The following is a 26,923-nucleotide window of genomic DNA, read 5'->3' as shown; positions in this document are numbered from 1 at the left end:
GGTGAGGGTTTATTAGGATTCAGGGATGAATAGTGTTTAGGTGTGTGAGCTGTTTTTAGGTTTCAGTGTGGAGTGTATGGGTGTCGAGGGGTTTCAGGGTTCATGGATGGGCAGAGTTTAGGTATAGTGAGGGTTTTTAAGGTTCAATTAGGGTTCAGGATGGGGTAGAGTTTATGGTGGTGAGGGGTTTTAAGGATTCAAGGATGGGTGGAGTTTAGATATAGAAAGACGTTTTTAGGGTTCAGGGATGAGTGGTTTAGGGTGATGAGTTCTTATGGGTCATCGATGGCTGATGTTTAAGGGTTGTGAGGGTTTTTTAGGGTTCAGGGATGGATGGAATTTAGATGTGCTGGGTGTTTTAAGGGGTATGGGATGGATGGGGTTTAGACGTAGAAGGGTTTTAGGGCTCAGGAATGGGTGGGGTTATGGATAATGAGTGATTTTATCTGCTCAGACATCGGTGGGTTTATGGCATAGAAAGGGCTTCTAGGCTTCAGGGATGAGTTTTGTTAGGTGTGCTGAGAGGTTTTAGGGGACAGGGATTGATGATGTTTACGGGTTTTGATAGGTCAGAGAATTAAAAGCATCTGTACTAATTATCTGACAATGTAGAAAATATAACTATGAAATAATGTCCCCGGAAGTAAAGCGCTGAAATAGATATCTCTGAATTTTTTTAAATAAAATTAAGACCCGCAACCCTTGCATTTACACATAAAAAAATAAGCTCTCTAGGAATTGGTTTCTACAAAAAAGTAAAAGCCATTCATTCTGAAAATTTCCATTAAACAGTTCAGATTAAATAGTTTATCAGTAATGGTATTCAATGAAATCGTTTTTCTATGAAATCCCGTACAACCCCGATAGCCGAGTAAATAATTAAAACACAAAATGCAAGAAAAACTGAATGACTCAAAGACAGGTAAAATGGCAGTACAAAAGTACATTTTTAATTATAAAAATATACCTGTTAAAAATGGCCACATTTATTTTACAAAATAAGCAACTACGTTGCTATTTAAGATGAAAGGAGCGGGATTCGTTGGTAGCCAGGTCAACATTAAAATCCTTCAAAATCAGATACAGGGCTCATTTTATGACCTTCAATCATGAAACACAAAGTCAGTGTCTTTATCTTGCAGTATCTGCATGCTGCTCTCGCCTCCAGCTCCACGCGGTCACCCGCTGTGCGTGTACTGTGGAACGGCTCATGCACGCAACGTCACTGGGAAGCATTACCAATGCTTTGCATGTCTGTGCGAGGCTGAATGTTGGCGTTCACTGCATGGACAGTGGTAATTGCAAAGAGGGTCTACAGCTGGAAGCACAGTTAATAAATATAAACCAGGAATATTATTATTCTTATGTGGCGTCTTTATCCAAAACAGTGTTGATGATGAATTCTTTATTCAGTAGTAATGGCACACTTCAGAGTAGGTTTCCTCGTGAGCTCTTGCATCCTTGTACAAACAACCGTTACTTTAACAATAGGATCAAACCAGAGGTGTGGCGTAATGGACAGGAATGAAATTCTAAAATTTTTGTAGAACCTGAAAGACAATAGGAAAAAGCTAATAAGCATGTTTCTACCCACCAGTAGCACACTCTCTAGGCAAATTATGATACTTGATTAAAGTTAAAATGCTGCAGCTTATCAATGATATAGGCATTTACCAGTGAATACAAAGAAACAGGTTACTTGCCTGTAACGATGGTTTGCAGCCTAAAGTTCTCCTAAATTCACATAGTGTGCGTATTCTGCCATCTAGTGGTTAGAGTCGGCAAGTCCTACTTATTATAACTTTTTTCCCCTTTCCTCTTGGAGATGAGTATTTCCGGTAAAACCACATCCCTGAAGTGTATGCTATTATTATTAAACCCCCCTTTGAGTGGTCAAGCCTTCAGATCTTTTTTTTTTTACTGCTTGTGATTGTGTATAACATAGTTATAGCTGAATTAATGAATCAATCAGTTAATTTATTTGTGTCAAATAACTAAATTGATCAAATTAATCACAACAAGTTGAACAAGATAAAATCAGATATGAATATATAAGCTGCAATTCTAAAATATAACAACACTATGTAATATGACTCTGTAGCAAAAAAAGTAAAAGAAGTAAAATAAATGAATATAGTTTAAAATAACTGTCTTGCGGCAGTGGCAACAGTCGGGGTATTCAAGTTCTTCGCTGCCTAATGGCAGTGAAAATCAGGTTAACACTTTTTCCAAAGTGTAAAGTGCATGGGGACACTGGTAGTCATGCAAAGTTCCAGCGCATCATTACAGGTGGAGACCCCATTAAACCTAAACATTGGTTTTCATAAAGGGCAACTTGCAGTTAAAAACTCTGGAGAATAGCAATGCAGATGAATCACTGACTCTCTTCTAAACTCGCAGAATCTACAAGGGCTGTGGCCCTATCTTGCTGCTCATCAGGCCCGATTCCAGGAATTTTCTTCTGGATGGGTCAAGGGTTTGTTTGGGTGGGCCAATGTGTGTCCAATTTATGTCAGTTCTTTAAGATAGCCCATTGCTAAATTTGTAAAATATGAAGTCCAGGTGCTCAAATGCTTTTTGGAGGCCACAACCACTTTTTCTCAGCTTCACCCACTTCCTCCACTGTCTCCACCCACTTACTATATTGCCTCCACCAACATCCTCAACAGGTACTGCTGAAAGTTAGATGAAGTGCCCGATCTGAATTTCAGCAAGGGAGCCTTCCTCCAAATAAGGTTTTGAAAGGAGGTTCCCTTACCCTGTACAAATGTTGAAAAAGAGTAAATCAAAAGTCCATTTAAAGCTCAATTTAGGAATAAAATATCTAAAATGACTAATGCATTGAACAGGGACATGTGAAATATCCCAGTGCTCTTGTGCCAATTTGGGGAAAGGACAATACTGGGTTATGCCATTTTTAAGAGAGTCTAATTGTGTGTCATGAGTTCAAAGATACAACTTTTACAAATCACTAAAGTCAGAGGATTTTGAAAAATCCAAACATCACACCTAAGAACAAGAACAGCCCATCAATGGCCAAAAGGCATGTCCACAATGCAAGGATCACAATGGAAGGACGCCTGACACAATTTATTTAACAAGTACTTTACATAAAATATCTTGGTCTGTGATGTTTGTTGAGTTGGCTGAATAAAGCAGAGACGTGCAAAAAAAGACACACAAAAGGACAACTGTACATATGCATGCACATGCGCATACATCCAGGCTTGAGCCTTTAAGCCTGCCTCATCTTGAGGTCCTGCTGAAAATTCGAGACCATAATGAGCCGAGCCATTATGTACCTTCTGAGTGTCACCCTCAATCTACTCAGTATGTGGCGTTACGGCGACAGCTTCCAACTTTTGAAGGGAACAAGTTAGGTTTGAGTCTCGGTGTTGGATCAACATCCTGTGATTCTGGGCAAATCTCCAATGACTAAAATAAATTAATGTGACCTTGTATAATGTAACTTGTGTTCATGTGAAGCGTTTAAATACCGCCAGGTAGAGTTCATACTATATAAAAACGGCTGAAAACCTAGGAGGTAAAAACAAAACATTAACATAAAAAGGAGAGACTGATAACCATTTACTGGCTGATTTGTACAAAGTGAAAGCATAAAACCTGGATAAACTGCAGCATCCCCACTTTAATTGTGTGAGCTTGGGCAAATATTTTATGTCACTAAAACTTGTTTTTCTTCATATTTGCAAATGAAAGCACATTCAAATACATGAATCAGAAAGCAAACTATATAAAAACCTATTGTGTTTCGCTCTTTAATAATCTGGGCTACAAACAGGGTCCACGAACCAATTGTCTTGCCTGTTAGTTCACTAATGGCACTGTCACAAGTGTGAGGAAATGGGCAGGAATGAGTCTAAGCTCATGTTTACAAAACATCACTTTTAATAAGTAATTCTTGGTGCAGCGCTATATTGTGACATATTATTGTCAAAGCTTCCACGTGTTAAATACACTTTTTTGAATTTTGAGGAGACAGTATCATATTTTACGTGATGTTTGTTGCATGTTTTACATAGCAAAAATTTTCAGGGCTCTGCTTGTGCATGGGCTCTAAGAATCAAGCCAGAGCTTGGCTCTCCCTGTTAATTTGTTTACTCGCCCACCTCTAACCCCAAAACACTTCGCCCAATTTCAATTTTTGAGACAATGAAAACAACATTTCGTCGTTTGCTGAACTTTGTTCCTGTTGCCGCTGGGAGGTTACTTTTACTACTTGCGGAACCCGCTTCGCGGGTCCCGCTGCGCTGTTGCCGCCACCGGAGCCCAGGAGTCACAGGAGCCAGCTGGGCGTGAGAGCGAGAGACAGGGCTGCGAGCGAAGGAACCGGGACTCGCTTTCCCAGGAGTCCCGGCAATCCTCCGGCCTGTCACCTGGCCCGCTCTCCCTGACCGCCCCGCCCAGCTCACCTATATAAAAATCCCCGCCCTCTATTGCCATTGGGGTCGTTTGCTGAACTTTGTTCCTGTTGCCGCTGGGAGGTTACTTTTACTACTTGCGGAACCCGCTTCGCGGGTCCCGCTGCGCTGTTGCCGCCACCGGAGCCCAGGAGTCACAGGAGCCAGCTGGGCGTGAGAGCGAGAGACAGGGCTGCGAGCGAAGGAACCGGGACTCGCTTTCCCAGGAGTCCCGGCAATCCTCCGGCCTGTCACCTGGCCCGCTCTCCCTGACCGCCCCGCCCAGCTCACCTATATAAAAATCCCCGCCCTCTATTGCCATTGGGGTCGTTTGCTGAACTTTGTTCCTGTTGCCGCTGGGAGGTTACTTTTACTACTTGCGGAACCCGCTTCGCGGGTCCCGCTGCGCTGTTGCCGCCACCGGAGCCCAGGAGTCACAGGAGCCAGCTGGGCGTGAGAGCGAGAGACAGGGCTGCGAGCGAAGGAACCGGGACTCGCTTTCCCAGGAGTCCCGGCAATCCTCCGGCCTGTCACCTGGCCCGCTCTCCCTGACCGCCCCGCCCAGCTCACCTATATAAAAATCCCCGCCCTCTATTGCCATTGGGGTCGTTTGCTGAACTTTGTTCCTGTTGCCGCTGGGAGGTTACTTTTACTACTTGCGGAACCCGCTTCGCGGGTCCCGCTGCGCTGTTGCCGCCACCGGAGCCCAGGAGTCACAGGAGCCAGCTGGGCGTGAGAGCGAGAGACAGGGCTGCGAGCGAAGGAACCGGGACTCGCTTTCCCAGGAGTCCCGGCAATCCTCCGGCCTGTCACCTGGCCCGCTCTCCCTGACCGCCCCGCCCAGCTCACCTATATAAAAATCCCCGCCCTCTATTGCCATTGGGGTCGTTTGCTGAACTTTGTTCCTGTTGCCGCTGGGAGGTTACTTTTACTACTTGCGGAACCCGCTTCGCGGGTCCCGCTGCGCTGTTGCCGCCACCGGAGCCCAGGTGTCACAGGAGCCAGCTGGGCGTGAGAGCGAGAGACAGGGCTGCGAGCGAAGGAACCGGGACTCGCTTTCCCAGGAGTCCCGGCAATCCTCCGGCCTGTCACCTGGCCCGCTCTCCCTGACCGCCCCGCCCAGCTCACCTATATAAAAATCCCCGCCCTCTATTGCCATTGGGGTCGTTTGCTGAACTTTGTTCCTGTTGCCGCTGGGAGGTTACTTTTACTACTTGCGGAACCCGCTTCGCGGGTCCCGCTGCGCTGTTGCCGCCACCGGAGCCCAGGAGTCACAGGAGCCAGCTGGGCGTGAGAGCGAGAGACAGGGCTGCGAGCGAAGGAACCGGGACTCGCTTTCCCAGGAGTCCCGGCAATCCTCCGGCCTGTCACCTGGCCCGCTCTCCCTGACCGCCCCGCCCAGCTCACCTATATAAAAATCCCCGCCCTCTATTGCCATTGGGGTCGTTTGCTGAACTTTGTTCCTGTTGCCGCTGGGAGGTTACTTTTACTACTTGCGGAACCCGCTTCGCGGGTCCCGCTGCGCTGTTGCCGCCACCGGAGCCCAGGAGTCACAGGAGCCAGCTGGGCGTGAGAGCGAGAGACAGGGCTGCGAGCGAAGGAACCGGGACTCGCTTTCCCAGGAGTCCCGGCAATCCTCCGGCCTGTCACCTGGCCCGCTCTCCCTGACCGCCCCGCCCAGCTCACCTATATAAAAATCCCCGCCCTCTATTGCCATTGGGGTCGTTTGCTGAACTTTGTTCCTGTTGCCGCTGGGAGGTTACTTTTACTACTTGCGGAACCCGCTTCGCGGGTCCCGCTGCGCTGTTGCCGCCACCGGAGCCCAGGAGTCACAGGAGCCAGCTGGGCGTGAGAGCGAGAGACAGGGCTGCGAGCGAAGGAACCGGGACTCGCTTTCCCAGGAGTCCCGGCAATCCTCCGGCCTGTCACCTGGCCCGCTCTCCCTGACCGCCCCGCCCAGCTCATTCCAGTCTTAGGCCCATATAATCCATCGTATCACGCTGCGCGGGAGCGCGCGGGAGCGCCCGGGGCGAAGCCCGGGCAAAGGGCGGGCCCTCTGAGGCCCTCGTAGGCCAGAGTAGGCCGGGCTGGGCCCATTCTCTAAAATTTACTTCGTGGTCTCGTGTTACAGGTTAGTTAATGGCTACCCTACCTGAGGGGGGGTCACCTGGGAAGAAGGGCAAACTTCGCAATGGGTCTCTAGACAATTACTTCCCCAAGGTTCTGACCGAGGGGGAGAAGGAATTGATCATGGCCGAACGCAGGGCTGAGCGGCGGCGTTCAATCGAAAGTTTGAAAAACAGATCCTTTATTGACCCTGCGCCTGCTTCTCTGTTCACGGAGGGGGACTTAATTGACCTTGGGAGGGAAACCGCTAGCCAAGAAGGCTTCCCACTTTTACTGCGTGACTGCACCTCTTCCCCTGGTATGCCCCTCGACCCTATCGTGATTGACCCCCCTTCCCAGACTCTATGCCACACTGCTGTCCCCCCGAAGCTTAAATCAATGAAATCTAAGCAACTAGTGGTTGCACAGATACACGGTCCACCACCAAATAAAAAAAGGAGGAAAACAAGGGTGGGACAAGGCAAAGTTAAAATTTCCCATCTAGACTTTGGCAAAGGCCCTAAACTACAATCACCACATGTAAGGGCTACCATGGTAGTTGCAACTACAGTAACACCTGAGGCATCACCACTGGTGGTTACTCCGCTTGTTGAGGTCCCCAATATAGCAGTATTAGATAATAGTCAGGGGCCCTTATCTACAAACCCATCGACCCCTTCTCCATCTGTTGGGGATTTCGAACTTTTACTGAGGTCTCTGCTGCTACCCGTGATTGAGAGTCTTAGGAAAGTCGAAAATAGATTGACCTTAGTAGAGGCTGCCATAAATAGTATGGCCACGGTGACTAAGGCCCAGGGGAGTGGGGGAATACAACCAACATCTTGTACCGGGGTTTCGTCTAACCAGATTGTAAAATCCCCAGTAGCTACCCCCTCTGCTCCACTCCAGCTGTCTAAACAGCCGTCTCAGCATCAGGGAAATGTGGTGCCTGCTATTGATAAAGAAAACCTCACAAAGAACCCGAATATTTCTGTATCTGGGACAGAAGGTGGCCCTCAAAGGCCAACGACAAAGGCTCCCCCAGTTATCAGAAGTGAGAGACAGGGGGAAGGGGGGCGCACCAGAGGTCCCTTAACTAGGGTACCACAAGTGGAAATTCCACCTCAGGCGGTGCCCTATGTAGTAGTCATGACCGGGGTTCCCCCATTAGCGGACAATAAGAAGGAAGGTTACGTCCAATTGAAAAATAAAATAATTCATTGGTTGAGGACATACAGGCCCATAGCCCCAAATGTGGATGGAGATATTGTACATGTCAGACGGATCCCTTGGTTAGGTAACATAAGGAAAGATATTGAAGGGGATCTAGTGGTGGTCAATTTTAGAGATCCTCGGGCAGTAGACTACATTTTAAACTGGCCATATGTAGGAGGAGGAAACTCTATTACACCTAGGCCCTTAACCTATTTTTACCCGAGGCCGGTTCCTTACCCCCCCAAACTTCGGGAAGAGTCTTATGCCCCATGGCCCAAGCAGTTTGGTTACAATAGTGCTTATCAGGTATTTGGCCAGCATCAGTTTCAGCCTAATGGTCAGTCTGGTTGGTCCACGATTCCACAGAGACATCACCTAAGTCACAATAGTGCAATGGAGCATCTTAGACCCTTCACCCCCTTAGATACCTTCAATAGGTTTTCGCAGCTTACTGGTATGGAGGACTGCGATTGATGTTTACAGCCTAAGGAGGAGGGATGTGGTCGACAAGGAGTGGATCCCCAGCAAGGAGGAATTATTTGTGACAATTCCCAGGAGGTAACCACAGATGTCTCTAATGTCATCCACTCGAATATGACTCTTTTTGCTGCCCCGGGCATGTCTATTGCTGTTGATTGTTTTGAACCTGACAGGCAATCTTGTTGTGTGAGCAATAGCTACCAATCTAGTTGTGAAGGATCGGAGCTGGGGGGGGTGACCACGGATGGGTCCTCTTTAGTGCACAAGGGTCCTAGGGTAATAAACATGATTTCCTGGAATGTAGCTGGGCTAAAAAGGAAATTAGACATTCCTGAATGGCATGCATTCATCGAGAAGTTCGATGTCTGCCTGTTTCAGGAAACTTGGTGCCTGTTACCAATTGATAAATCTGGCTATACTACCTTCTTCTCCCCAGCGATAAGTAGAGGAAAGGGTAGACCAGCAGGAGGTCTTTTAGTCTGGTTAAGAATTGACCTAGATTGGGACATGGTCTCCAATGATACTCAGTGTAATGACTTAATGCACCTTTCTTCTAGGGGTCACATCGAGGGGATTAGGCTTGAACTTTTTAATGTATACGCTAGAGGGGCTGCGGGGGATAACACTTCAGCAACCATAACGAGCCTTGATTCTGCTCTAGCTAATTGCCCTCCCTCAGCCAGAATTATGGCGGGTGGCGATTTTAATTGTACGTTCGAACCCCTTCTTGGTGATGATCCACTAGGTACTGAGGAGGACGACTCCAGGTGGTCTATCCCCCCCTTGACGGTACCCCCCATTCGGAAATGGTCTGCTAGGGCAATCCAACTGAACGCCCTTACTAGGGAGCACAAACTAAGAGCCCTTAATGGCAGGACCCGGTCTGATATATCAGGCGCAATGACTTTTAATAGGCTATCGGCCCCGTCCAGAATTGACTATATTTTAATGAGCGTTAGTATGTGGTTTGACCTCATTGATATGGAGGTGGTACCCACCCAGGATAGCGACCATAACCCGCTTTGTTGCAATTTTAAATGGGGCAAAATTAAAGAGAAAGGGATGAGTGCCCCGTTGAAATTAACCAAAGAGATCATCCCTTACGAAAACAATCGTAGATTGAAGTGGGATAAGGCTCAGTTAAATGTAGACCAACTAGGGACCATTAAATCTGCCATCGAAGATCTGTATAGGGACTTGGACACAATGGATCGGGTGGTTGCTAGCTCTTCGTGCCTTTCCTCAAAACTTGATTCTGCATACAAAGGCACGATAGACCAAGTGAGTCTTTATTTCACCTCTAAAGGGAAAACCCCTAGACTAAATAGGACCCCCCCCATTTCCAGCAATCCATGGTACTCAGCGGACTGTAAGGGGAAGAGGAAAAGTTTGTCAGTTGCCTTGCTCGCAAGGAATCCTATTCTGGTTAGAACGGCCAGGAGGGAGTACTTGAGAGCAATTGCACTGGCAAAGCGCGATTGGGAGGAGGAGCACTGGAGGGAAATAACAGACGCCGTTAGCAGGAGGGATTCGACGTTATTTTGGGATTTAATCAATAGAGCTAGGCAGGGTAAAACACAGCCTTTAGCAACCCATATAACCAGCCTGCAATGGTTCAATCACTTCTCATCTCTGTATGGCGGCAGTGAAGATATAACTGGCCCCTTGGTTGCTTGTGGAGAGGGAAGGGATCCTGGCGGGGAGACTGAGTGCTTATTTACGGCCTCTGAAGTAGTGGCAGCAATTAAACATTTGACCCCTAAAAAGGCAGCTGGGCCGGATGGGATCCCTGGAGACCTCTTGATCGCTGAACCCCTAGCCTGGGCAAATTTAATAGCCACCATAATGAATTTGTTAGTAAAGGGACACCCCGTGCCAGATTCATGGAAGGGAGCCGAGGTGGTCACAGTGTACAAGAAGGGGGCAAGAGACGACCCTGCCAACTACAGACCGATTAGTCTGATAGACATAATCCAGAAAGTGGTTGGCAGGGTCATTATCGCCAGGGTGGGCGACTGGATGGAGGAGGAATGTATTCTCTCTCATCTGCAGGCCGGATTTCGCCAGAGGGTGGGCACGATGGACCAGGTCTTTCGGCTGTTTGGGATCTATTGGAAGGCAGTCACCATCAAGAAGGGCAGCTTATATATGGCCTTCATAGATCTCAAAACGGCCTTTGACCTGGTCCCCCGTGCTAAACTGTGGGAGATTCTGAAAAGTATGGGCTTTCCTGGCTCACTCTTGAGATTAATTGTAAGACTCCATGAGGGGACATACGCTAGGATCAGATGGGGTACACAGGGCCAACTGACAGACAGGGTACCTGTGAGGAGTGGAGTCCGTCAAGGGTGTGTCATGGCTCCGACTCTCTTCTCCTTGTTTGTGAATGGAGTGGTGGACCATCTGAGAGGAGAAGAGACGGATGCCCCAACCCTGGCGGGGGAAAAGATTCAGACTCTGCTCTTTGCTGACGATACCCTACTGATAGCTAAATCCCCGGTAGGCCTGCAAAAACTTCTGCAGCGATTCACCTCTTTTTGTACAGAGAGAGGCCTAACCATCAATACCACCAAAACCAAACTGATGGCCTTTTCGCCCGCCAAAAATTTTAAAAATAATTTTCTGCTTAACGGGACGCCCTTGGAGTTGGTCGAGGCATTCGACTATTTAGGGGTCCGGATAAATAGCCGAATGACCTGGAAGGATCACTTGGCTAAAATGCTATTGGGCCACAAAAGAGCGTCGGGGGTGACCTTACGAGAATACCGGGCATCAATTAGTAAACCAGTGTCCCCGGTAATGGCCATCTACGATGGCCAGATACTCCCGGCTGCATTGTACGGCTCCGAATTATGGGGGTTCGACAATGTTAATGATCTAACCTTAGCAGAAAATACGTTTTTTAGAGATGTGGTGGCCCTCCCTGTTTCCACCCCGCTGATCCCCCTGCGGTTAGACCTTGGTAGACGTGCCTTAAAGGATATAGTGAGGCTGCGCCCACTGCTCTTTTGGGTCCGCCTGAGAAGGACTAAGGAGCTGGCCAAATACGCCGAAGGTCTGGACGAGCTAATTTTACTAGATTCTGGGTTCAAAATTGGCTGGTTGAAAAATCTGAGGCTATTAGTCTCCCAATTGGGTTTGAGAGATGTATGGGAGTCTCAAGCGCCCCCGCCCAAAATGGTGATCAAGAAACTATATTGGGATTGGGTTCAGGCCGAAGCATCACGCAGTATAACAGGGGGTTCACTTACAGAGTATTTTCTTGAGTGTAAGTGGGTAAGGAAACTTGAACCCTTTCTTGACTTGATAACCAAGTCGTTAGACAGGGCCCTTTATTTAAAATTAAGGTACGGCACCCTCCCGGTACATGAATTTACTTCAAAATGGTCCAATCAGGACGGCCCCTTGCGATCTTGTCCAGGCTGTGCGGCCCCTAAAGAGTCTGTGGCCCATCTTCTTTTTGCCTGCCCCGCGTACAAAGTGGCTCGGAAAAACTGGCTGAAACCAGTTTGTAAAGGACTGGGGATGAGGTGCCATCGCTCGGCCTTATGAGTGATTACAACGGATCTATCATCTACCTCATTGATATGCGGGGTGGCAAAGTTTTTAAGTAGTGCCTGGATTATTAGATCAAGATCTCTGGGAAAGATTGCAAGGCCACTATCCACCCAGAGTGGAGCTAATTGAAGCCGCCTACTCTGAGTGCCCGGAGTATTTTTGCCCGTGGTCTTATTAATTGTGATAGTGTTCAGTCGTATTGTAATTATGGTCAACCCTTGTTGTTGCTAGTACATCTTGATGAAATGTATTTTAAAATGTATATTGTTGTCTTTTATGGTGATCAATTTTACCGAATAAAGATTTATACTACTACATTTCGACATTCTGATGTTGAGATGGAGAAAGCAACAGGTGCCTTCTCCGTGGACTCTTCTGCAGTGATTGGGTGGGCCAAAGGTCATGTTTGGGTTGGCCTGACCCACCTGACCCCCCCTGCTAGAACCGGGCCTGCTGCTCATGCTGGTCGAAACGCGTTGATTGGAAGAACCATGAGTCACACTCTTAGAATACTTTGCCTGGTCTCCTTGCTTAGTGCTGAGTTTAAGTATGGTTGCAATCTTGTTTCCCAGTATACTTTTATAATTGGGGCTGCATATGTGATGGCATGTAGAGTTGCTAAGTCGACTTTACTCAAGACGTGTGCAACCTGTTTCCTCAAGATTGACTTTATACTCGAGTGAGGAGCAATAAGAGCTGTCAGCATATCCACGTTAACATCTAGATCCAGAACCGAATTTCTAAAATATAAAGACCAAGGATTGGTAAAGGCACTAAAAACCACTTGAAGAGCCTTTTTTAAGTTATCTGGTTTGGCTTGTTGTATGGCAAAGGAGCACTTAAGGAAGGCCGCCTTATATTGAAGATCTTATCCATTCACGCCAAACTCCAGGCGACTCAGGGATTCGTGAGTGTAGTTTGGAAGGTGCAACAGCCTTGAAAGGCATTGTACTGAGGCTTATCTAGTTCTGGAGAAGATGCTCCCGGATAAGCCTGTTGCCTATTAGAAAGGTTTGGTAACAACTTTGCCTGCAGGACTTGCAAGATGGCCTGTGCTGAACGAGAATAAAGCTGATGGTTAATGTCCATAAGGCAAATGTAACTGCCTGGCCTTCCTGCTGATGTGTTTAAGATGTATACCCTGTATGCCTGTATCCATAAACCAGACAACAAGACAATTATACTTCGATGTTTGGGAGATTGATTGCTTGACCAGACCCCATCTTAGATTTCTCTTGTTCTTATAGCAGCCGAAAGTCATCACTTGTTTTATCTGGATTAGCTACCAGTTTGTTCGCAGTATTGTAAGTATGCATCTCGTTAAGGGTGCCCTGCAGGCCCACTCTTGTGTGATCCAGAAAAGCAAATCATCAGTATATTGGATTATTGGAAGCCTGATGGGGCCAATCTTTGGTGGAATTGTGCTTGCCTCGCCAGGTGAGCAGCCTATGTCTGTGGTCTGTGGTGTGAATGTTAAACCATTTAGGGTTAGAACACACCCTTACTTTAGGCCCAGTGCAGCTGAAATTAGTTTGGTGTCTGAGTTAGCGGTGTCGACCTTAACACGGATCCATGTGTCTCAGTACAGTGAGATGATTGTTCTAAGTATGATGGCAGGTATTCCCCATTCTGCCAGCTTTATCCAGAGTTTATTGCAGTCAACACTGTCAAAAGTGGCTAAATAGTTCACAAAGCACACAAATAGAGGCAGCCAAGATGGAAGGGGAGCACTATAGGCCAAATATGACAAGGCAATAATATTGTCAATGGTGCAGGATTGCTGTCTAAATCCAGTGTGATGAAATTGTATAATATTAGCTTCAGCCACCTTTGAGTTAAGCTCTTGGAGTAAGACTTTTGCATAGTTTTTAGCCTCTGCGTCCAATAGTGCGATTAATCAATAGTTTCCTAGAATGGTATTAATCCCCTTTTTCTGAATTGGATGGATCCCTTCCTAGACAGCGGAACCTCTGCCGATTGCAAACCATCCACGTCGAAGGGAATGAACAAGTCATCCCATAAATCTAGATCTGACTTGAAAAATTTGTTCCGTAGACAATTAGGATCTGGGGTCCAGTTGGTTCTCGTGTCCTTGACGGCTTTGTAAACGGAATCTCAATTGAATACCATGGAGACTTTGGGCTAGATGTAGGTAAATGATATTTACCGATTCATAAATACCGAATTTTACCGATTCGGTATTTATGAATCGGTAAATATTAAGCGGGGAGATGTAGGTATTTCCAGATGTGGAAATACCGAATCGTTAAAATTCGGTATTTACCGATTTGGTAAATACCAAATCGGTATTTCCTATTGATTCCTGTGAAGCCCATAGGAATCAATGGGAAATACCGATTCGGTAATTACCGAATCGATAAATACCGATTCCAGCAAGGGTGCAGGGGGTGTCACTTTGACACCGTCTGGCACCCCAAAAATAGGCATGTGCGCCATGTGGCACACAGACATGCCCTAAGGGCATGTCTGTGTGTCACATGGCACAGGTGTGCATGCACACATGTGCATGCACACCTGGAGTCGGTATTTTACCACCCAATTGGATAGGGTGGTAAAATACCGATTCTTAAAGCCCTGTGGCACTCTGACATGTGCCAGCTACATCTGCATTTACAGAATCGGTATTTTACTGAGTCTGTATTTACCGATTCGGTAATTTTACCGAATCGGTAAATACAGAATCGGTAAAATACCGATTCTGTAAATGCATGCCCTACATCTGAAAACCCTAATACCGGTCGGAAACCCTAATACCGGTCGGACATCGCAGTGTCTGAACAAAGAATCAAGATCTGCATATAACTTGTGTACATGTTCTACTCATTTCATTGTTGGTACGCCTTTCCTCCTGAAAGTAGATTCATTGTTTAGTGTATTGGTGTAAAGGAAGAACTTATTGTGATTGTTGCAGGACAGTAGGGAATATACAGGTATCCATTCCAATTCCACATATTTTGCCTTTCACTATACTGTATTCTATCCTTAACTGTAAGAATGTCTGTACAGTAATAAATTAATTTTTTTAATACATATACCTGTGTTAAAAAATATTTTGTAAATTTGTTCATGTGGAAATAATCGGAATAGCATCTGAAGAAATTGATTTGTAAGCTACTGAATAGAGCTTGTTAACATTGAAGGCACACGCACCTGCTAACACTTGTACCGTTAGGTGGCTTTTTTCTAAATGTCCTCGGACTGAGGGGGTTTAAAGTACTAAAGCAGTGTTGTTGGACTCTGAGGTGATTTGGCATAATATTACCTGTTGTCTGTTGCCGTGATGTCCTGATATTTTAGCCTTCAAGAGCTTCCCATCATGAGTCATTGTTGCTTTAGAATGTGGATGTTGATCTTGCAACTTTTTTATTAAATACTATCTTTGCACACAAAGCCCGTTCCGCCGTTGGACCTGTTTGGCAGTAAGTGCTCTGCCACATCCACTTATTATTTATTATTAAAGGCTTTTGTAGCGCGCTCAATTACTGAAATAGTATCCTGGCGCGGGATGTGAAATACAAGCAGACTGTTAGGGGAGGAGAAAGATAAAGTAATCAGAGTCAGGTGCCTACTACTAGAGTTTAAACAGATGGGTTTTGAGTCTTTTCTTAAAAATCTCGATTGACTGGACCGATGTAAGTGTGAGAGGAAGGGCGTTCCAGGCCCTTGCCTCCCTAACTGAGACCGATTGGCCTCCTATTCTGGCATATTTGAATTTGGGGACAGCCATTAGGCATTGATTCTCTGACCGAAGGGAACGGGATGGGATGTATAGGGCAAATCTTTTCCACAAATAACTGGGGCCTGTCTGATGAATTGCTCTGAACGCAAGTACTAGCGTTTTAAACAGAATCCTGTGCGCCACGGGTAGCCAGTGGAGACTCAGCAAGTGAGAACGAACGCTGGATCTCCTGGGAAGTTGCAACAAAAGGCGCGCAGCAGAAATCTGGATCACCTGGAGCCTCTGAATTAGGTAGGCAGGAAGGCCACTATAGAGGGCATTAGCATAATCAGGTCTTGACAAAATCAAGGCTCGCGAAACAGTTTCCTTTGCTTCTCTCGGAAGGAGAGGAAAAAACCTGCGAAAAGCCCTGAGAGTACCAAAGCAAATGCCCGTTAGTTTTTTTATGTGCTCTTCAAATTTTAGGTTACTCCCAAACCAGACCCCAAGATTTTTTGCAGGGCGGCCCATGTTTTTAGGAGAGGGCAAGTCTGGAGGCCATAGGAGGTCCCTAAAATTGTCAGGAAATGATCCGTAAAAGAGGACCTCAGATTTTTCATCATTACATTTTATCTGGGTAAGGGCTAACCAGCGAAAATTGGAAGATAGACAATGGTGGACTGATGATGTGTCAAGATTGTCCTTAGGCCAGGTAAAGAGGAGCTGAGTATCGTCAGCGTAGGCCATTGTCTTGGCCCCTAGTTGTTCAGCAAGGTAAATCAAAGGGGTCAGGTAAACATTAAAAAGAAGGGGACTTAACGTGGACCCCTGCGGGACGCCAGTCGTAAGCCTCTTTGGGGTAGATGAAAAAGGAGGCATCCAAACCTCCTGCGATCTATCCTGCAGAAAGGACAATAACCAGTCCAATGCTGGCCCCGCGATGCCCACAGCAGACAGTTGGGTAAGGAGCTGGGTGTGTGGCACCGTATCGAAGGCGGCAGAGAGGTCAAGTAATACTTACTGATCTAAGATCACAGTATGAAGCGCTATAGTCTGTACTTCATTTAGGCAGTAGGGTATGAGTGATTTTATATGGACCTTTAACCTTTTGTTACAGTAGAGTAAGTTTGATTGTGAATTGGTACACTTTACCATTAGCACAAAAAATACTATATTGCATATATATATATTTTTTTTTCTCCCAAAGACACAGCTCCTCCCAACTGCATGGGACCCAAGAGAAGTGGCACACACACCAGCGGAGCGCACCCGTAAATCAATCCATGCACTAGTTCCAATACAGTGCGCTCTCAGCCCGTACAGATTCAACGACAATGTAAGTTCCAAGGGTGTTTATTCACAACGCGTTTCGGCTTACTGCGAAACCTTGTAGGATCTCATACAGGTGCCCAGCTCGCTCCCCATGATAATAAAGGCTGATGTACTTGCATTCTGTAATAACATACAAGTGCAATTATGTAGATAATATTATATCTACATGAAGGACATCAGCCTTTATTAACATGGGGAGCGTGCTGGACACCTGTATGAGATCTTAGAAGGAGGTCTATACTACATAAGTTGATCTTAACTTGTATTTCTAGGCACTCTGTATCGCTAGCATTAGCTATTTCCTTCTCAGAGAAACGGCACGATCACGTGGTTTCTTTGTCAGCAATTGATTGCATTTGAGGCTAATACGAGACGCATATGCGTTTGCACTCAAGTTTTTTATGTACGCTCGCAATAATGTGTTATATTCTTGCCACAGCAATATGTATTTTACATATATACATTGATGTCGTGGAAAATGCCTAAACATGTTTTAAAGGTGGATTTCCATTTCAGAGACACGTCATGATCACGTGGTTTCTTTGTTGGCAATTGATTGGATCTGAGGCGAACACAAGACGCACACTCGTTTGCACTCATGTTGTTTTAGGTACGCTCGCAACAATGTGTTACAATCTTGTCACAGTGATTTTTTATGTTATTTATTTATTTATTTAATGCATTTTTATAAAGCGCGGGCTTTACCCGAAGGTGTCAGAGCACTGTACAATAGAACCAGTTACGTTATATGAGAGAACTGTTGCAGGAATAGAACAAACAAAAATAGCAAGAACAGACTTATAAGCAAAAGTAAGAATAAATATGACAAATTTTACAATGACTAAAGAACTTCCTGGCGAACAATAGCAGGCCATAGAATCAAAACAACACAGGCAAAAGGAACACAATTTCAAACACAGCAAGCACAGGATGTATAAGCAAAAATATAAACACATGTGACAAATTTACAATGACTAAAGAACTTCCTGGCAGGGTCTGAGAAGGAAGGAATTAGTTCTGAAAGTGTCTTTGGAATAAAAGAGATTTGAGGTCCGCTTTGAAGATCTGGATGGAGGTGATGGCACGGAGCGAATGAGGAAGCGAGTTCCAGGTTCTCACCCCATTACCTGAGAACGATTGTGCCAACAGTTTTTCTCTTTCGAAGGAGGAGCGTTCAAGAAGGAACTTTTCCGCATTCCGAGAAGATCAAACATTGACGTCATGGTAAATGTCCAAACATCTTTCAAAGGGTGTAGATGTTTGAGTAATACGCCAGGCGAACATATAGGTTACATCGGCGACAGCTGTGCATTTAAAGCACGTAGCCTTCATTTGATAGTGGGGTTTAAATGTCCATGATATCCGATTATGAAGCTGTAAATCCGTCCATATGTATGTACCGGCACGTATCAGCACCACATCAATTGTGTGACACTATACCATGTATCATTGTAAAATGTCTGCCATAATAAGAGTATGTTTAACTAAGATGCACGATACGACAGTCCCATGTCTATGTCTATTCTTGATACTCAAATGCTTTATCAGTCGATTGTAAATGAACATATTTTCATGTGAACAGGGCTTCGCAGTAAGCCGAAACGGGTTGTGAATAAACACCCTTGGAAATTACATTGTCGTTGGATCTGTACGGGCTAAGAGCGCACAAGGGAAGGTGGGTGGGTCACATATGATTCTAGAAGAGCTTCAGGCTGCCAAACCATTGTTACAGGTAAGTAACTTGTTTCTTTTTCAGCATGAAATCTCTTCTAAATTCACATGATGTGCATTGACTATATAGCAGTGTTTAACCCTTGTTGATTGGGGAGTGAAGTCACAATAGTGACAATAAGACCTCTATTAGACCTTTGCTTGTATGTGTATACAATTGTAATTGTTTTTTCAGCGAGTAGCACTCTAATCCAGAACCCAAAACTAGTAGTTAGTACAACATAGTTTATTAAACATGATCAAAGATGCGCCACTGACCTAAATGTACTTAAATAGCATTTAACAACCTTTTTATATTTAGTTGCATTTCTGTGCTCTCAATATGCTTTACATGTATTTGTAATTGGCATATGTTGATTTCACTGTTACCGAACACTAGTATGTTTTATTATCTGACTGTTATTGTAACTAAAAGTAAAAGTTGCATTGTACACCTACATGACTCAAAGTTGCATGCTTTATGGTCGTGTGTGGGTGTCAGGACAACCATGCATTTTCTGAGTCTTTATTTGACACAAACTGCAATCACCCATTATGGGAGTCTACAGCAATTATTTTATTTTAGTATTTATCTTTTATTGTAGTTGATGTGGCCAATCTGCATTAGATTCCCAGTCTACCTTGAATAACCTTAAGGTGGGTTCTCTATAAAGGATTTCTTGAAGCTTATTGTCATGCCTTTTAAGACAAATTTGAAGTTGGTTTTTAAAGTGTTTTTGTATGATGTGTCCCTCCATTTGCCTGGAGGTTTTGATGTGGTCCCTAACCAGACTTGACCGTTTGATGAAGTAAGAGTCATGGACCACTATTACACATGCTCCATCACCCTTGGATGCCGAGCTGCTGGGACGTTTTTTAACTGATGTGTATAACTGCTTTTAACCACATTCATCCTTGTAAGACATGTCAGCTTTAGGGTGGTCTTCCCCCAAACCTTTTACCTCTCCTCCTCCATTTTGATAAAGCTATTTTTGTTGGCCTAGGGCTCTGGATACTTTATCACTGCTAACCAGTGCTAAAATGCTTGTGCTCTCACCCTAAAGCATGTTAGATTGGTTTATACCCAATGGGCATATTTCATTTACTTGTATGTACCTACCTAGTAAAGTTGTACTACATGTACCAAGGGCCTGTAAATTAAGTGCTACTAGTGGGCCTGCAACACTGGTTGTGCCACCAACTTAAGAATCCAGTTTAAACATGTCTCATGCCTGGCATTGCAGAGCCTGTGTGTACATTTCTACCTAGCAAAATAAACATTTTGCCAGGCCCAAACCTATGTTTTTAATGCATATATGTCATCCCTAGTGTATGCTCCGGACAGCCCAGAGGGCAGGATGCAAAGTATTTTTAAAAGTTGGACATGCACTTTTAGGTTTTACATGTCCTGGTAGTGAAAAAAACCTCTTAAATGTATTTTTAACTACTGCACTCTCCCATAGGATAATATTGGAGTTGTTATTACATTTTATTAGTTTAATATCCAAATGGAAAGAGATAACCAGTTCATGTTTGGTTTCTTGGGAATTAGGGTGAAAATCCCTAATTAGTCGTGTACTAGGGCACCAGGGTATAAAATAAGGACTGCACTGTGCTGCACTGATGCCCTCTTGCCTGGAGAAGAAGAACTGGACCTGCAACTTCCTCTTGAACTCAGGACCGAGAGTGACTAGAAGGGCTACTCTCCTGACCTCCTGATCTGAGCCTCATGGACATAAAAGGATCCCTAAACTGCTCCTGGACCCAGCTGCAGCGAGTTCCGAACCCCAAAATGGCGACTCTCAGGTTCTGGACCCATGGTGCGACTAACAAGCTCTTGAAATCAAGCTTTTGAGCTCTTGGCAAGTGCAAACAGGCCAATTGGCACCAGAACCATGCCGATTGCATCGTAATTCAGAGCAGGCCATCAGCAGCCTGTCTCTATGCACCACAAGCATCAGTCGCCCACAGAGCACCTCCACTGCGAGGCTCCAGCCTGCCCATCCGCGACGCCTGACCTGCTCTTCATGCCAAGCTGACCACCGCCTGCGACACTCTCCTTGCAACCCTCTCCAATATTGAGACTCGTAGCACAAAACCTGAGAAGGCCTGAACTTTTGACTTTTACCCTGTCCAGCGCGACCAGATAGCCAAGGTCGGTGCTTTCTGCTTTTAGGCTCTATTTTTTAGTACATTATTTACAAATGTATAACTCCAGTTCTACTGATTGGATTTTCGTCACTTTGATCTTGTGGTGTTTTTAATGTTTTATTGTTTGAAGTATTGTACAAATACTTTACACATTGCCTTAAGCCTGACGGTTCTGTGCCAATCTACCATGGGGGTTGAGCACAGGTTAATTTGGGTTAGCTTGTGCCTCACCCTGACACGGATTGTGGTTGCTGCCTGACAAAGTCTCACACACCCATCAACCAGCAGCAACGTTTCTAACAATCCTCCATGGAAATTGAATCGAGGACTGGTGAGGCGTGATAATGGGCATTATGGTGCATGATTTTCGAATTAACTTTCCCTGAAAGAATTGTGCTACTGCACGTCAATGTTGTCATGGGTCAGTGCTGACAGTGAGTCATTAAGAAATCTTGCTTTCCTGCACAGTAAGAGTAGGTAGCAAAAGTGACCCATATCACATGTCTTGTTATTTTTTCTACCACATCCTAGCATGGCTGTGGTGATAACCAGGGTGGACACAGAGCTGCTTCATCACAATGTACGCAGACCCTCATTATACATTTTCTGCATGTATAGCACAAGTAAGTGGCCAATGGTTAATTTATTAATGATGTTCTGCTGGTATTTATTTAATTATATTTTGTATATGTACCTTTAGCACTTATCGTCAAAGATTTCTCTGTGTATTAACCAATTTATTACCAGATTTTGCCTTTAAATATAATTTGCAAAGAATAGTGATGTGAGCAAATATTTGTGACGTGATTTAACATGCCTTGCACCACAGCATGCAAATTCTATAATTCTACATTTTAGCATTGTGGTGTGCAAAACATATGGTTTATACCACACGCTGCATAAAACATGTCCCACTGCAACTGAATGTGGAGGATTTATGAAGTGATTCCGTCCTTCAAAAGAATCGCATACTACTTACTTTACAAAAAAAAAATGTAAACTGCATTTTCTTAATTTTCTCCTTTGAAGCTCAAAAGGACTGTAGTAATACAGGACTTCTGAAACACAATTGCTGTTAGCCTCATTTGAACTTGTGCAAGACATCTTAACTTGTGCCAACTGTTTTCAATTTAAGAATTGTAAATAGCCAATGTTAATTTCAGCGGTAAATACAATGAAGTTATTATTCTAAACAATGCAGGTAGTAAAACTGTCTGTATTAGTTAAGACATTGGGGCTTATTTGACAGGCCCCTTGCGCCACCGATGTGTCCCTCTTTTATGACGCACTGGCGGTGCATTGGGATGGCCCATATTTACAAGCCCACGCAAAGCCACACTGCCTGGCTTTTCATGGCCTTGTAAATATGGCCCTTTGTGTTTAAAAACGTTGTGTGGCTTTGTACTTGCCAGTTAGATATTTGTTTCTGCCCGTATAGGTACAAATGTATGTGTCCTGCATCCCATGGTGCCAGAGTTTACCAAACGCAGTTTGCACAGAAAGTGCTATGCAAAAGAAACATGAGCCCTTTGTTTTACTATACTACTTACACACAGTATCTCTTCCCTTATTGTTGTTAGAGTAGAAAACTGAAAATTCACGTGCACAAATGTATATTAATGTGTGCTTATATAAATACATATTTCTTTATGTACATATATCTTGATTTATTTACAGATTGAAACACACACATACATCAGGTGAAATCACCACTTATTTTTTTTCCGTATAAAAACAGACCACGCCTATTCTTCTATTGTTCTTCAGTATTTGCCAATAACTTGTAAGTTCAGCATCTACATGGTTAATCAAGAACATAGCAGATGCTTAAAAGGAAAAACACGTGGCCCTTTAAAATGCTCCAGAGTTTCAGGGCTGGCCTGGCTTGAAAACACTTCTCTTTATAAAAGCGTTTCAGTGCCTTCTGTCTCTGAACAGAGCAGGGAATGTTTGCCTGACTGAGGCTATTAAAAGCCTTTGATAAGAGGCTCTTTAACAGTTTTGTGCGGAAAGAAGCAAATGAGGCAGTGCATAGAGCATGCGAGCCAACATGATTAGGGTACTAGAAAAGCCTTTTTTAACCTTGAACATGGAAACATCCTTTAACGTTAATTTTAAACATTTCACTTCAACAGTGAAGCCAGTTAGCTCGGTAGTGTCCCTAGGACAAGTACTTATAGCCAACCCCCATCCAACACAGGCGTCACCAGTGAGGTTACCCTTAAATAACAAGCATCTGCAATGCAACAGGTCTTGCTTTTACGCTAGTTTGAGCTATTGGCATGGTAAATGACAATGCCTTTCATTTATGGTTTGGTTCTTAAAACATAATAAATAAAAGGCATTGTCATTTACAATTCCAATAGCTTAAACTCTCCGAATGCAAGACCTACTGCATTCCAAATGCTTGAAGGCATTGCTGAGGTTCCCCCTTCTGTCTCTCAATACCACCTGTAGAGCTCCCCATTTGCTACAAGTTAAATAAACAAGCCAGTGGTCACAACTACGCAGGAGAGACCCTCCTGCAGTGAGAGAAACTCATTAAAGAAAATAGTGCTTACAGACTAAAGAAGACGTACTTTGTAACAACTGAAGTAAAAGGGCCAGTCCTCATGGGAGATTACAAATGAAGACTAGGCAGTACTAAGGAGGGACAAACAAGCCAAATAGCGTTTCAGAAGCCAGCATTTATGAAGGACAATGACACAAGCCAATGACAAACATGGGCAGAGAGTTGGCTGGGCTTCAAATACATACTGCAATACAGAATGGCTAACAGAGCAGCGCATGCGCTGCCCAGGCTCCAACTAAAAACACACACCCATGCTTAGTGATTATTATTTCTGGAACACTCATCTTTCTTTGGAACCACTTCTAGGGTGCTGTATGCATGAAAATATTTTAAAGGGGCTACCTAGGAAACATGTTTCTAAGAGTGGCTGTATCTCTAGGTTTGAAGATGTTTTTTTCATGAGCTACTTCATTCTGATTGTGTTTTACGTCAAAAAACAGACTTGAGCCATGTGTAAAAGTTGCATGGGGCAATATTCGGATTTTAGATCCGCCCCTGTTGGCAGCCTAACGATGACTTGAGCTATTGGGTCACAGAATGCTAGGAGATCAGTTCTGTATTGGGCTACTTGACAACCGGCAGCCAAATTAGGCCTCAGATGTTAGTTTTGGGCTAGAGAGTGCCAGAGATCAGCTCTGTATGTTACCTGCTAAAATAGAAACTTACAATCTTTACCCATTTATTTTTCACCACTTTAAATAGCGCAAACCTTGTCCAGGTACAAAAGAGTGCTTCACAACTAATGCAAACTACATTAGAGGTTTATTGTATAGCGTCTTGCCCACCTGAAGAGAGCTCAGATTACCAGGCATAGGGCTGATCCCGCGAGCCTCAAGACTTTTACACGGGTCTGTTTTGTGTCACCCAGCAGGTCGGGTTCCAGTTTAACTGGGACAGCTTGCGGACCACTTTGTCTGGGAACCACAGGAAGAAAATACTGTGTTTTAAGCAACAATGCACTATGCAGTCTAACTTCAGCAAAGAGGGTCAACGTGATGTGGGGGCCAGGCACAGGCAGAAATTACTGTGTGCAATGACAACCACAGTCACCTCTTCAAGCCTAGGCCCAGCTTATGCTCTGGCTGCCAGCGCCTCATTTAGCAGAGCTATTCAGTGTTGGTGGCTAAAGCTGCATGGACAAAAGAGCGGTAACTCCTAAGGGCACTAATGCCTGGCATTTAATGCCAGTGCTGCAATGCGGGAATAGGCATTAAAATATTGTAGCCTAACCCGCAATGCATGGCACTTGGCTGGGCTGTCCAGCTTATATCCCATTAATTAGCTTAATATCCCTGGGGATCACCCCTGACAAACAACTGAATTTTTGAACACCGGTCATCATAAACAGTATAAAAAAGAGCTCGCAATTCTAACTCTGGCGCCCAAAGATCATTAAACCTTAAATTTAAGGCGCATACCTTTAGACATCTTGACTTGACTATGGAAATGCACTCATCAGAACTCACAAAACTCACCTGGCAGTCATACACTCTGCTGCACGACTTATCCCAGGAACAAGATGGTACAATCATTCTACACATTTATCATTTATTTCGACTAGTGCCTATCACCACTAGAAACATCAAATTTGCATGCATTAGTCACATCCTGGCACCCCGGAATACTTGGCCCAAAAAACTCATCGCTCTTCTTGTGGATGCAGGTCATAAAGAAACAATAAACGCCCTTCTGTCACAACCACTAAGGCTTAATAAACAAAACAGAATCTCTCCTCTGGAAGCAGGCCCAAAAAAGGGAAGTTTATCCCCAGAGGAATTTGAACAAACCGCTCGGTCAAGATTTTCACGCAACAAAAAAACTTCCGGATTAAGAAATACCCTTGGAACAAAGCACTCATCGCAATATGTCAATTTTTTAAAAACATGATAATGTGAGGGCACACTGTAATGTGACCTAGTTTGTCTCTAATGTTCATCCAATGTTACGCGTCAGAACCATTCTGGTATACTAGCGTTCGCCCTCACATTTTCTTCATAGTATTCTGCTACTTTTATAGTATGTAACTTGTAAGTAGTACTGTAAAGCACTCTGGCACCTGGCTCGGGTCTAGTTCGCGCAATACATTACAAAAAAAAGCAAACAAAAAACATCTGCCATGCTATATTTCAAAACCGAAATTAAGAAGCCCACATCTCCATGGAAAGTTGTAACTGTACAGCTGAAAATAGCGTAAAAGGGCAGCTAAAGAATTCTCTGTTTAAAGAACGATTATCTTGTAAGGTAATTGGTGAATAAGAGGTAAAGTCACACCGGGGTTTAAATACTGCACTTGAAAATGAACTGGGGAGAGGAGGGGCCCCCTAAGTCTTTTTCTGCTGTGCTAGGGAGTCACTTCGCCCCCGGCTACCCCCTTGCAGGGCCCCTATACTCTGCACTGACTGACTGTGTACCCTAGAAAATCCACATGGGGCAATTATTAATTTATCAAATCAGGTCGGTGTGATGATGCAATCTAACTGAAGTCTGAGACTCGAGTGACTCCAGTGCATGCCTTTACTTTAAATGTATGATTTTGATTACCTGTGCTCACAAGGGTTTGTTTACTGCGGCGCCAGGCCCTTCGCCTCCTAAGAATCCGGTCCTGAATGAAACGTCACACTCGCGCAATTAGAACGAGGGCTGTGACGCACATAATTTTAAAGTAAAGTCACTCCCAGCCCAGCCCTGCCCCTCCCTAGCTGAAGACCACTAAGCTGCGTGCCCCGCACACGATGCATATTGGAAAATAACTTCTTTGAAACTACAATGGGACCTGCTGTCTGTCAATGACTGCACTTTGTGCTGCGGGGGCCCTGGAGTTCGGGGCCCCCCGCAACACGGGGGCTGCAGGGCCTATGTTACGCCCCTGCCTCCCCAGCTCACGGATGCACTTAAGTAAGCAAATGATGCCGCTCAGTGAAAACACATGTGCTACACGCATCGCGCTCTAGGTTAACGGTGAACACAGAGATCAGGAGGTCACGAGCGGCGCGTGCACTAGAACCCCACAGCTCCGAACGTATCTCTTCTTGCTTATCTAGGTAACCTGTGAGCACTCGTTCACTGGAAGTATGAAGCCTCAAGTGACACCAGGGCTCCAGATGAAATGGGACAACAGTCTTTTGGGGCTTAAAACTGAAAATGTGTAGAGGTATGTTCTGTCCTTTTTTTGCCTATTACCACGTAAGCTTTTTTTTGTTTGAAGCTAAAGCATGTTTTGACTCTGGATGCAACACACTCGTCAGCCTGTTGGCTCGTGAACGAAGTTGAACTCGGATATTTGAAAGGAAGATTCATTAAAGTGAATGAAAGGTAAATTTAAATGAGAAATGCAGCTTTATAAAGAGGGTGGCCCTATTGACGCAAATGGAGGCATGTTTCTTTCTCAGAGGGAACATATTGAAAAGAGGGTAAAACAAATAAGAGTGAGTTAATGTGAATGATACAATGAGAACGCCATGCCAACTTCGTATTAGTGGAAGGCAATGCAGATGCTTAAGAAATGATACACAAAGCACAACAAGCATTGCCGCACGGCAGTGAAAGGAAAGTCATCGCGATCGCGATCACTCTGAAAGCAAAAGTGATCACGATCGCGATGATGCACTGAAGCACGCTAAGGATGCGCACGCAGAAGCGCGCACACTTGTGGCCGCTTTGGTAGCACTTTTAAAAGCAGCTACTAAATGTCTCGACCAG

At 44.7% G+C, this 26,923-nt stretch overlaps 1 protein-coding gene across 2 annotated transcripts in view; it reads right to left on the bottom strand.

Moving 5' to 3' along the window:
- Nucleotides 1–925: 925 nt before the first annotated feature.
- The window catches only part of P2RX1 (purinergic receptor P2X 1), a 483,889-nt gene continuing 457,891 nt past the window's right edge, over nt 926–26,923 (bottom strand). The window contains exon 13 of one of the 2 annotated variants that reach the window (XM_078679688.1): nt 926–1,550. The gene's annotated coding sequence lies outside the window, so the exon portion shown is untranslated. The remainder of the gene's footprint in view (nt 1,551–26,923) is intronic. The other variant, XM_078679689.1, reaches the window with a different exon arrangement.

Source organism: Lissotriton helveticus, chromosome 3_1 (assembly GCF_964261635.1).
Source record: "Lissotriton helveticus chromosome 3_1, aLisHel1.1, whole genome shotgun sequence".
NCBI classification, from domain to species: domain Eukaryota; kingdom Metazoa; phylum Chordata; class Amphibia; order Caudata; family Salamandridae; genus Lissotriton; species Lissotriton helveticus.
The sequence above is the reverse complement of the archived record's forward strand: the minus strand, read 5'-3'. Positions and strand labels throughout refer to the sequence as shown.